This window comes from Elephas maximus, chromosome 3, assembly GCF_024166365.1.
Source record: "Elephas maximus indicus isolate mEleMax1 chromosome 3, mEleMax1 primary haplotype, whole genome shotgun sequence".
In the NCBI taxonomy this organism is placed as follows: Eukaryota; Metazoa; Chordata; class Mammalia; order Proboscidea; family Elephantidae; genus Elephas; species Elephas maximus.
In genome coordinates this window covers 198,304,813-198,314,363 of record NC_064821.1, presented here as the reverse complement: position 1 = coordinate 198,314,363, position 9,551 = coordinate 198,304,813, and the positions used below count along the sequence as shown (strand labels likewise).

General features: G+C 39.8%; 1 protein-coding gene across 1 annotated transcript in view; it reads left to right on the top strand.

Annotated features, from left to right (window-relative positions):
* The first annotated feature begins 4,032 nt into the window (after positions 1-4,032).
* Positions 4,033-9,551, top strand: part of CRP (C-reactive protein) — a 31,534-nt gene continuing 26,015 nt past the window's right edge. The window contains exons 1-2 of the mRNA XM_049880913.1: positions 4,033-5,104; positions 8,842-8,962. The gene's annotated coding sequence lies outside the window, so the exon portion shown is untranslated. The remainder of the gene's footprint in view (positions 5,105-8,841; positions 8,963-9,551) is intronic.

Below are 9,551 nucleotides of genomic sequence, written 5' to 3'. Positions count from 1 at the left end.
ATTTGCCCAATGCAACACATCATTTGATTTCTTGATCATTGCTTCCATGGCTGTTGATTGTGGATTCAAGTAAAATGAAATCCTTGACAACTTCAATATTTTCTCCGTTTATCATGATTTTGCTTATTGGTATAGTTGTGAGGCTTTTTGTTTTCTTTATGTTGAGATGTAATCCATATCGAGGCCTGTAGTCTTTGATCTTCATGAGTAAGTGCTTCAAGTCCTCTTTATTTTCAGCAAGCAAGATTGTGTTATCCGCATGTTGTAGGTTGTTAATGAGTCTTCCTCCAATCTTGATGCCATGTTCTTGTTCATATAGTTCAGTTTATCGGACTATTTGCTCAGCATACAGATTGAATACATGTGGTGAAAGGATACAACCCTGACGCACACCTATTCTGATTTTAAACCTCTCACTTTTCCCTTGTTCTGTTCGAATGATTGCCTCTTGGTGTATGTACAGGTTCCTCATGAGCACAATTAAGTGTTCTGGAATTCCCATGCTTCACATGCTATCCATAAGTTGTTATGATCCTCACAGTCAAATGCCTTTGCATAGTCAATAAAATATAGGTAAACATCTTTCTGGTATTCTCTGGTTTCAACCAGGTTCCATCTGACATCAGCAATGATATCCTTTGTTACACGTCCTCTTCTGAATTGGCTTGAATTTCTGGCAGTTCCTTGTCGATGTACTGCTGCAACTATTTTTGAACGATCTTCAGCAAAATTTTGCTTTCGTGTGACATTAATGATATTGTTGGATAATTTTTACATTCTGTTGGATCACTTTCTTTGGAATGGGCACAAATATGGATCTCTTTCAGTTGGTTGGCTAGGTAGCTGTCTTCCAAACTTCTTGGCATAGACAAGTGAGTACTTCTAGCATTGTACCCGTTTGTTGAAACATCTCAATTGGTATTCTGTCAATACCTGGAGCCTTGTTTTTCGCCAATGCCTTCAGTGCAGCTTGGACTTCTACCTTCGGTACCATCGGTTCTTGATCATATGCTGCCTTCTGAAATGACTGAACATTGACCAGTTCTTATTGGTACTGTGACACTGTGTGTTCCTTCCACCTTTTTTTGATGCTTCCTGTATCATTCAATATTTTGCCCATAGAATTCTTCAAAATTGCAGCTCGAGGCTTGACTTTTTTCTTCAGTTTTTTCAGCTTTAGAAATGCCAAGTGTGTACTTTCCTTTTGGTTGTCTAACTTCAGGTCTTTGCACATTTCATCGTAATAACTTTACTTTGACTTCTGGAGCTGCCTTTGAAATCTTCTCTTCAGCTCTTTTACCTGATTATTTCTTTTGTTTGCTTTAGCTACCGTACATTCGAGAACAAGTTTCACAGTCTCTTCTGGTATCCATTTTCGTCTTTTGTATTAGAACATTGCATTAGAGATCTTTTTTTTTTTTTTATACTGTTTGACATTGTGCCCAGAGTTGCCAATGTTGCAGATGCCACTCTCAGAGTGTGCAGGGGTGGATTTCTCCCTTGGAGAGTGAAAATGCATGGATTGCATGTTAATCGCTCATTGGGAGGTTTCTTCCAGTCGAATTTATGTTCATGGGTTATATATAGACTCAGGATGACTGATATTAATTCACTGGCATTTTATGAAGCCAAAGCCGAGATTTTCTTCAGCTGTTCTCGTTCCCTCAGGCATTATGGAGCTTCTATTATTACTTTGAGAACATTAGGTGGTTGTCTTAAGGTGGCTCTCTAGAGAAGCAAAACCAGTGAAGTGTGTATATATATATATATATATATATAGTGGCATTTACCTCAGGGAAATGGCTCACGTGGTTTTGGAGGCTGGCAAGGCCCAAATCCACAGGTCAGGCATCAGGCTGGAGGCTTCTCCTGACTCATGTGGTTGCAGGGGCCGGTGATCTCTAAATCAGCAGGTCAGATGGCAGGCTGCTGGCTCACAGGGCTACGGTAGCTGGGAAATCCCAAATAAGGCAGGCTAAATGGCAGGCTACTGACTCAAGTCCAAAGAAGCAGAGGTTAGATGATGATGAGCCCAGTGCAGGATCCCGAGCAAAGCAGAGCTTTGCCAGAGCATCATATTTATTGGATGCAGGTCATACCCCCAAGGAAACTCCCCTTTCATCAGATACAGTTAAGGGTGTGACTTGAGTAAGGATGTGACTCATGGTACACCCTACACTAATTCTGCCTCATTAACTTATGGCGGTTAGGATTTACAACACATAAAATGGACAATAATTACATAATATCACAAAATGGAGGATAATTACACCAGTTCACAAAATGGAGGATAATTACACCAGTTCACAAAATGGCGGATAATTACACCAGTTCACAAAATGGAGGATAATTACACCAGTTCACAAAATGGAAGCTAATTATAATCATGGCCTAGCCAAGTTGACACATAACATTAGCCATCACAGTGGTTCAGTTGTAGAATCCTTGCCTTTCAGGCTCAATTCCTGACCAGTGCACCTCATGCACAGCCAACACTTATCTGTCAGTGGAGGCTTGCGTGCTGCTATGATGCTGAACAAGTTAGCAGAGCTTCCAGACTAAAATGGGCTAGGAAGAAAGGCCTGGTAGTCTGCTTCTGAAAATCAGCCAGTGAAAACTCTATAGATCACAACTGTTTGAACCTCGACCAATTGTGGGGATGGTGCAGGATTGGACAGTGTTTCGTTTTGATGTACAGAGGGTTACCATGAGTCAGGGGCTGACTTGATGGCAGCTTACAACAAAAACTACTACTTTTGACAATACTAAGTCTTGGGTTTGGGGAAAATAAGTTTGCCTGTGAGATCTGATTTAGTAGCTGTGATAATAGCTTGTTTTCTACATTTTTGTGGGCATGGAGTCAATGCTGTGATAATCTCTTGTGACCTTCTTAAAATCTTTGAATTATTTTTAAAAAGGGCTCATTCAACTTCTCAGGGATCGAAGGGACCACATCCTCTTAGTGGAAGAAGCCCTAACTGCAGATACTGGAGGGATCTGACTCTACTTGGGCTTTCCAGTGAGATCCTTGGACTGGGCCCAGCAGAATTAGAATTTGGGTAGCATGAATTTGGAGTTTAATTTCTTTGGATTTTTAACTCATAAGGGTGGAGACAATTTGACTTTGACTCTAATTCATTTGGACTTTACTTACAAGGAAATTTAGTTGTTGAACTTTAATCTCTCTCTGGAAATTTAATAATGAAGGGAATTTATATTTAGATATGAAGCACCTATGTGTTGTTGGCATTTATTACTGAAATAACCTTAATACTGTCATTTAATTTAATGCAGGACCTTTGATGGGACTATATTACACAGTATCACTAGAAATAATTTGAATTGAGAATAGGATAGGGAGTGAATTTTAGACTTGATCATAGCAAGGCCTTATACATGTTGCTGTAAAAAAAATTAGCCTAGCAAGCTTATGAAAATACTTTGGGGGGAGGGTGCGGTTGGCAAAAAAAAAAAAAAGTTTTACATGTGTTATTTGCTTAAAATATGGTAATTTAATCAATCAATTGTTCCGATCCATTTCACAGCTTTTGAGGGAAAATCTACTTTGACCGCAGCATCATAGGAGGATTCGTAAATTATCACTGGGGGTAGCCACACCACTGGTGGAACGAACACGTGCTTATTGGTTAAGCTCAGTGGACTAAAAGAACAAGAAGCAGACATATTTGTGGATGAATTTTTTGTTCCCCGCTCCTGATATTTTCTTCCATATGAGGGAAGCAACATTAGAGTAACATTTCTGGCCTCATTTCCCTTGTACTCACTCTGCTCCAGGGGAGGAGGCAGTGGTGTTCTGCAGCTAGGTCTGCATACCTCTTCCTGCCTCTGCTCTTAGTGACGTTGGTCACACTGGTAACTTAAAATCAGCCACAGAGTGAGTATTAACACCACAGAAATTGACAAACACTACAAATCAGGGATTTTTGCTCCAGAATACTGGTTTACCAGCAGGCCACTGAAAAGAGTACCTTGTGTATCCTATTGATGACTTTGGGGTAAGGAACTGCATGGGTTTCACAGTCTCTTTCTCTTGCCTTCTTTGTGTGTGCATGCGTGTGTGTGTTTTGGGGATCTCTTTGCCTAGAGAATACATGTGCTCTGGTCTGCTCTCAGTCATACAGTAATATTCTGTACCTGTGAGGGGGAATTTATTGTTGTCCAGCACCACCTGGGGCTAGGTGAGGAACGCTGCATGTATCTTGTTGTGTGCCATCAAGTCGATTCCAACTCCTAGTGACCCTATGGGACAGAGTAGAAGTGCCCCATAGGGTTTCCTAGATTGTTAATCTTTATGGGAGCAGATTGCCGGGTCTTTTATCCCATGGAGTGGCTGGTGGGTTTGAAACGTAGACCTTTTGGTTAGCAGCTGAGCGCTTAAGCACTGTGTCACCAGGGCTCCTTGTCTGTATCTAGGGATCAGTACTAAGCCAAGTTCACCAACCTAGCTTCTTTCAGATTTAAAAACAATAATTTGACCTCCATCTGTCTGACTCATTTATCTTAATTGGTTCAAAACCCAGATGGAAATGAGGGCAGTATAACTTATAAGCCTCCTCAAACCACAATGCTTCCCCTTTTCTGCCTCGAGTTGTTTGGAAGTTGTATGTATTGTGTTCTAGTAGTTACCTTTGGAGCCCTGGTGCCGTAGTGGTTAAGAGCTCGGCTGCTAACCGAAAGGTCAGCAGCTCAAATTTACCTGCTGCTCCTTGGAAACCCTGTGGGCAGTTCTACTCTGTCCTATACAATCGCTATGAGTTGGAAACGACTTGATGGCACCTAACAACAACATAACAGTGTTTACGTTGGAGCCCTGGTGGAACAGTGGTTAAGAGCTTGGCTGCTAACCAAAAGGCCGACAATTCAAATCCACCAGCCACTCCTTGGAAACCCTATGGGGCAGTCCTACTCTGTCCTCTAGGGTTGCTGTGGCAACAGATAACAGGTCCGGTGGTTACCTTGGAGCCCTGGTGGCACAGTGGTTGAGAGCTTGGCTGCTGACCAAGACGTTGGCAGTTCGAATCCACCAGGTGCTCCTTGGAAAACCTATAAGGCAATTCTACTCTGAGTAGGAATCGGCTCAAAGGTGAGTTTTTTTAGTGGTTACCTTTAACTAAAAAATTTTCCTGTTTTTTAAAATTGTATTTTTTTTATTTTGAAAATGATCCCATCAAAAATTAGAAATTTTCATCATATATATAGATATTTTAAACAAGACAGATAATTTAAGAAAGTTTTATCTCCTGTCCCAGAAGCAAGCAGGTAATGAAACTAGGTTGTTTCCTTCTTATATGTGTGTATAAATGAGTACAACTTTTTAAAAAAGTGAGCTTTATTTTAGAAAAATTTTAGATTTATAGATGTTTCAAAAATAATAGAGTTCTTGTATGCCCAGCACCCAACTTCCTCTGATTTTAACATCTTTACATTACAATGTGCATTTGTCAAAACTAAACCAGAAATGGTACATTGTTGTTATTGCTATTTAGTCTTCTCGGACTCGTGGAGACCTTATATATAACAGATCAGTAGTTGCCTGGTCCTGCACCATCTTCATGGTCTTTGTCGTGTATGAGTCCATAGTTACGGCTATTGTATAGTGCCTTCCAACCTAGAGGCTCTCTTCCAGCACTACTTCAGACAATATTCTGTTGTGATCTGCAAGACTATCATGGATTAATTTTTGGATGTAGATTGGCAGGCTTTTCTTCCTAGTCTTAGTCTGGAAGCTCCACGGAAACCTGTCCATCATGGGTGACCCTGTTGGTATTTGAAATACTGGTGATATAGCCTCCAGCATCATAACAACATGCAAGCCACCACAGTGTGACAAACTGACAGATGGGTGGAGGAATGAAACATTACTATGAACTAAATTCCAGTCTTTGTTCAGATTTCTCCAGTTTTTACACTTACGTCCTTTTTCCGTTCCAGGAATCAATCCAGGCTATCACATTACATTTAATTGTCATGTCTTCTTAGTCTTTTCTGGTCTGTGACAGTGTCTCAGTTTTTCCTTGTTCCTCATGACCTTGATAGTTTTGAAGAATGCTAACCGGGTATGGGGCAGTTCTACTCTGTCCTATAGGGTCGCTATGAGTTGGAATCAACTTGATGGCAACGTTTGGCTTCGGTTATTTTGTGGGAAGTTCCTCAATTTTGGTTTTTTAGATGTTTTTCTCATTAGGCAGGAGTTATGGGTATTCAGGATGAATTACCCATTTAAAAATCCTTTTATAAACACAACAGATGTATAGATATTTATGTACATATATAAATTGTTTCAGATTTTAAAAGCTGAACATGCAATACCATTTAAGTAGATTTTTATAACTTATCTTTTTAAAATTCAACATTGTTTTTGAGATCCATTCTTTTTGAGATCCAAGCTTTTATTAGTGTGTGTTTTTTTGCTATAATGCGATATATACATTCCTGAAAATCCTCAGGTTCTGCATAATTGTGCACTAAAAATAACAGGGCATGTGGGATAGTTACACCCATAGACAATTAGAACCAAAAATAATTAGGGGCAGACCACGCAAAACCTATGCGCTAACATAAACGATAACAATCCTAATGAAATTATTAGCATAGAGAAGGCTCCTTGGACAGTTTCCTCCAGCCTCACAAATTAGTCACACCTTTGGAGCCTTCAGCCCAGGCTCATGTGGCCTCCTTTGGTATGTACATGTTTGAGGGCAATCACTTCCAACAGAGATCGATTTCATCAAAATTTAAAATCTGACCCCAAGGGCAGCTTTCGTCATCAACAAAAAAAATGTTAACACAGGCCAAAATACCATGGCAGTTTGTTCATTAGCATTTGGAGTATCACCATGCAGCTTGATGCTGTAGAACGTGTAGCAATTCTTGGAGCCATTAAACCAGCTACTACTTGCACTAAAAGCACTTTGGCAGAATTCTTAGCACTTTCGTTAAGATCTTCATATACCACTAAGGATTTTTCTCTAATTGTGAGAAAGCATGGTCTTGATTACTTCATGACATTAACCTACTGGGCAAGATGGCATATGAATGAATATAACTTCTATGTTACACTGACACCCTTCTTTTATTTACCAATTCTATGTGACTTATTTGCATCCAGACACTTGTATTTATAGCAGAGCAGAAGGTATGCCTGTCTATCTCATTTCTTTTAACTGAGATATACTATTGCTTCATATGAATATGCATTTCCTGATCAATGGATGTTTGGATTCTATTTTTTTTTTTCCAGTTGTAAGCAATACTGCAAAGAATTTCCCTGTACATAACTCTGAGGGACTTTTTCTAGGATATATTCCTAAGATTAGGATTGCTGGATCATGAAGAATGAACTTTTTAAATGGTCCCTGGGTGGCGCAAATGGTTAGTGCACTCAGCTACAAACCACAAGTTTGAAGGTTTGAGTCTACCCAGAGGCTCCTAGGAAGAGAGACCTGGTGATCTACCTCTGAAAAGTTAGCCATTGGAAACCCTATGGAGCACAGTTCTACTCTGACGTACATGGCGTTACCATGAATTGGAATTGACTCAGAAGCCACTGGTATACATTCATTTGGGAGAACATTAACATCATCATGATATTAGATCGTCCAGTGAATGTGGTTTGTTGTTGTTGTTAGGTGCCTTTGAATTGATTCTGACTCAGAGCAACCCTAAGTACCATAGAACAAAACACTGCTGGGTCCTGTGCTGTGTTCACAATCGTTATACTTGAGCCCATTGTTGCAGCCACTGCGTCAATCCATCTCTTTGAGGGTCTTCCTCTTTTCTGCTGACCCTGTACTTTACCAAGCATAATGTCCTTCTCCAGGGACTGATCCATCCTGACAACTTGTCCGAAGTATGTAAGATGCGACCTCGCCATCCTTACTTCCAAGGAGCTTTCTGGTTTTGCTTGTGATTTTATTCATTTTTATGTCCTTTAATAATATTTTATAACTTTCTTTATTAAAATGTTGCATAATTCCATTAGATTTAAAACCAGGTACTTTCCAGGTTTTATTGATCTTGTGACTGGGATCTTTATCTGTTAGGTATTCTAACTGATTTCTGCTATGGGAAAGGAACATTATTAATGTGTTTTACGGTTCTCTTATATCAATGCAAATATTGAACTTTCGTTGGTTATAATAGTTTATGTGTAGATTTTCTTACATTTTTAATGTAGACAATCATATGCATAAGTAACCATACATCTTTCTTCTTTTCTAAAGATTAACCCACATTTTTTTTTTTTTTCTCTTGCTGCATTGGACTGGACAAATGCAATAGGGTGATAGGCACCTTGCTATGTCCATGACTCTAAACGGAAGTTTCTAACATTTCAGTTTTAAGTATATTTGCTGTAGGTTTTTAGTAGCTACTCTTTTTACTCTTAATTTACTAAGGATGGCTGAATGTTGACTTTTATAAATGTTTTTGGATTCATTGAGATGATCTTATGATACTGCTATCTATGTCTGTCAATGTATAAATTATGTTGATAGGGTTTTCTAATTTCAAACCATTCCCGTGCTTCTGAGGAAAACCCTTGAGAGCTAAATTGTGATGGTTAAGATTGTGTGTCACTTTGCCTGGGCCATGATTCTCAGTGTTTATGTGTGATCACCCCCATGATGGGATCTGCTGTGAGTCACCAATCAGTTGAAAAGGAGTTTCCTTGGGCATGTAGCCTGCATCCAAATATAAGTGGGTGTTCTGGCTTTTGCCCTCTCTGGATCCTACAGCTGCCTTATGTTTGTCTGACCTCCGGTTCCTGGGACTTGAGCTAGCAGCTTACCTGGTGATCTTGGGATTCATTGATCTTCACAGCCTGTGAGCAAGAGTCCTGCTCTCCAACCTACCGATCTTGGGTTTGCCAGCCCCTGTCGGGATGTAAATCAGAAGCATCTATCCTGATCCATGGACTTGGGACGTTTCAGCCTCTACAATCGTGTGAGTTGTTTCTTGCTATAAATCTCTTTCTGTCTCTGTATATTTATATGCTTTGCTAGCTTTGCTTCTCTAGAGTACCTAGCCTGAGACATTTGGTATCGAGAATGGTTCTAGAGAGACAAAATTGTAAGGATGAGTTTTCTAAGTTGGTTCTCAAGTCTGGTTAGTCTTAAAGATGTTGATGACTCTGCTTCCAGCAGTGAAGTGGGCACTGTTAATCCATGGTGTGAAGTGGCAATTCAAATATGCAAAATATCACCACCAATGGATCAGATATTGGTGAAAGGCAAGGCTCTGGGTGATTGCATATAGATACCTTTCTACAATTTTGTCATAATGAGAAGTATAAAGAAGCTGTTTGGTTGGTCCTACTTTCGCTAGACAAACTGGTGAAAGAAAGAGAGGCACTTAGGGCTTCAGAGTCAAAGCTCAAGTGTCGCATAAACAACCTCAAAGTTTCTGCTTGTGCTTTGAAAGAAAGCCTTATTTCTTGTAGTAACAAAGCTGATATTGTTGAAAACCAAACCCGGAGGCTTATTGTAAGAGTGGCTGAATTACAACACCAGCTCAATTGCCAACCTTGAGAG